Here is a 3766-nt window from a genome sequence, read left to right as displayed (position 1 = left end):
AGTTCCAAAATTTAGAAAGACTAGCTGTTATTTTGCCCAGGGGTTTTTTTTTTTTTTTTTGGGGATTGTTTTTGCCAGTTGTGGGAATCGCATTGTTCTTGTAGTGGCTATAAAACAATTGTAAATTAATAAGAAAAAAAAATGTGAAGGAATTGGAGAAGAAGAAGCTGTAGACAGCAATGGCATCAGCTGGCAAGTGACAGAGGGTTTGCTTTGCTTGAGATTGCAGAATGGAGATTCCCATTGTTTATGGTTTTCTATGATTTTCTTGCAGACCAGCAATCGAGCACAACGAGGAAGATTGGTGTTTGGCCTTTGCTGTACAATTTCCAATTCCTTTCACTGCCTTATTGGGATTGGTTCATCTCCTTTCTCGATTTTAATAATGATGAGTGAGACTAGTTGTTTTGAATTTGATGTCATTATAATAGATCTTTGCTAATAAATATTGAGATTAATGGATGGTGGGAGAATCTGAAACACAGAGCAGAGCAGAACAGAAGAGAAGAATGGTTACAGAAGAAGTCTCTAGGAAAGAGACACTGTTACTTGAATGGAAATGTGTAATGAATGATTGAATGGGAGGTGGTCCCTTTTCTCTGAGAATTTCTCTGGGTAATTGATGAGGGTGTGCGGTCCATGGGGGGGTTCACTACCAACCCTTTCTAATTGCACCGTTCTAAGAGTTGCATCCATGGGTCATGCTTGTATCACACTCTATCCTCTTTGAAGCATGGTTCTATCAAGCTACAACCATTCAGAAAAGACCAATCTTGTTATCCTTACTGGCAGCCAATAAAATCAAATCATTTGTCTTCCCCACATTCAATTCAATTCACAATAAACATATTCTTTTAAGTTTTGCATTTGAGATCTCATTTTGTTGACTATTGATCAGGGTAGCAAGAACATTGATATTTTTGTTGAGGCTTTCTACCACACATTTTACCTCTGATTTCTGAGAAAAAAGAGAATACATAGTTCTACTTGTCAAGATTGAGGATCTGAACTCTGGTTTAATGTGAAGTAAATCCCTGAAAGGAAATCCAATGGTTTTACCCAAAAAAAAAGCAGAAAAGAGAATCCAATGGCAATAACTCTCCTTTGGGCAAAGAATCCAATGGTAATAAGTATAATGCATTCTATTTTGGGTTTTTTTTTTGTCAAGATGGGTCCGGACCCAGAACAGGTTGTTAGAAAGCATAAAAAAACACAACCTGCGTGGCTCTTGCAGAACCATGCACTAGAAAGTTCTCAATGATTCAACACCAGATATTAAAAAAATTCACGGTTTGACAGAAGCCTTTCTGTAACTAATGAAGATTTGCAAAAGTGTGTCTCCATTTCTCAAAAGGGAATTAAAGGATGTTTGGAGGTTGGAGGATTAAGATGTTCAGATTCCCTGAATGGTATGACTTGACACAATGACACTACAGAGAGTAAGAGAGAGAACAAAACAAGTCTTGCTTGCCCAGTTGCCCTCATTAAATAAATTACCAACAACTGGGTCCACAAGTAGCACATTTTTTATATGATATCAACCTTCCAACTCCAAGTACCCTCCCCTTAAAGCCTCTTTGGCTTCTCTTTGCCCCCACTTCTTATTTGGAGAAGTGGTTTACCTAATGAGATATTTCTTTCTATTTATAATTATTAAATTTCTTGTTTGAGGTGGTTATTGACTTTTGATCCTTATATAAAACGATTATTCATCCATTAGCAAAAAAACAATGTGTTACTTGATGTTTCTTTAATACACAATAGTGGTAGGATCTACCATTGAATACAGACAAAATAAATCAAAAGTAGGACCCTCTCAATGGGTTCTGCGTAAGACCCCACCACTACCGTATGGTAGAAAAGCATCAAAGAAGCACATTATTCTTCCTTAATGGAGAGGTAAACCAGACTCATGAAACATTCATTGAAGACTCTAGATCTTTCAAATATACATGGAGAAAGAACTACCAAAGACTAGCTCAATTGGTAATGACCAACACTTCTCTAATACACAATAGTAGTAGGATCCATCACTGAATACAGATAAAATAAATCAAAGGTAGAAACCCCCCCCCCCTTAATGGGTTCTCCGTAGACCCACCACTATTGTATGGTAGAAAAACATCAATGGAACACATTATTCTTTCTCGATGGGGAGGTAATTCAAACTCATGAAACCTGCATTGAAGACTTCAGATCTTTCAGATATACATAGAAACATAACCACTAAAGGGCTAGCTCAATTTGTAATGACAGACATCTCTTATTGAAGATCATAGTTATTAACTCTCATAATTTATCCCGCCTTAAATATATAAAAGCTCCTCCATAAAAAAGGAAAAAAAAATATAAAGAAAGATCATTAACCAATCATACTCTAGTCTAGTGCATAAGAATGTAATTTTATGGATATGTCCCACGAATCATGGGAATGATAAAGCAATTGGGTTAGTTGGGAATGAGTGAATGAGAACACATTTGGTCCAATAATTGGATTACTCATTTCACCCAATTTTAAATTGGACACAAGATTGTTGTTTGAATAAGAAAACGTGTTATGTGCATCTAGCTGATTAGGATGCAACAACTCATTGAACTCAAAGAGCTCTCTTTCCAAAATATGACCAGTAGGTATTGGGGGACTTCATGGTTTGGTTGTTTCTCCATTAAGAGTGGATATCATCACTGAAAACTGATAGTAATCATTGGTTTGATGACTCAACCCATCAACTTTTCTCTCTCAAAGATGGACCATATGATTCCAGAACACTTTGGAAGTGGATTCAGGAATGTTCTCTCTGCTAAAAATCAAGAGTCTTGATTAAAGAGATAAAGCTGTGCCTATCTCTTAACAATCTCTCCTCTAAAAATTCACCTTACAGAGATAAATTGTTAAAAAAAGCCAAAGGCAATCCTGCATTTTCCTGATCCATCTAAAAAACCTATCCTCACTTCTACTCCAAGGAATCAAAATTATGTGGTCACCTTTTTACATTCCTAGGACCACAAATCCTTAGGCCAGAATATGTTTTTTGGGACCTTACTTTAGTCCTGCGCAACAATTCGAGTCGTCGGATCAAAATCTCGATCTCGACCATTGATATTCAACAGTCGAGACCGAAATCTTGACAAGAATTTCTGACCCGATAGTCCAAAATTCCACTTGATGGTCATGCCCATTAAATGCACATGACTAAAGCAATTTTGTATTTTTTGATCGAATTTCTCACCACCAATAATGAGGAAGGAATTTTCACTTCCAAGGACATCTAACTCTTCTAGTTGTAAAAGCTCAACTTTGACCAATGTGGGTTTTTACTAATGCTTGGAAAAATTCCCAATATTCCTTGTGAGGGTTCAAATATTGCAGTGAACCATTCTTTTTAACTGGATTTAACCCTTTTGGCTCTAATGCCTGCAATTACAAAAATGGAAAAGTCCATCTTGGTAGCTGCCGTGAGGTTTAAGACTGGATTATAGAAGTAATCCAGCTACAACAGTTTTGAAATACTGAAACCACCTATAACGTCTCAAATTCTCCAAATCTAATTAAAACAATTTTCAAATACTGAAAATCAAATGAATATTGAAGCCATAAACTTCTCATTACTCCATGACAATAAGAAACGTCCTCCCATTTTGGAAGGAGCATGAACAATGCTTTCCCTAGCTCAGAAGAAGCCTAGCATATGAGAAACCTGTGCTAAACATGCACACTGTCATTTTGAGCATTAGATTTGGATTCTAAGTGCAAAATCAGAAGACA

The sequence above is a fragment of the Hakea prostrata genome, chromosome 7 (assembly GCF_041222555.1).
Source record: "Hakea prostrata isolate BN-2017 chromosome 7, UWA_Hpros_2, whole genome shotgun sequence".
NCBI lineage: Eukaryota > Viridiplantae > Streptophyta > Magnoliopsida > Proteales > Proteaceae > Hakea > Hakea prostrata.
Note: the sequence above shows the minus strand (reverse complement) of the source record.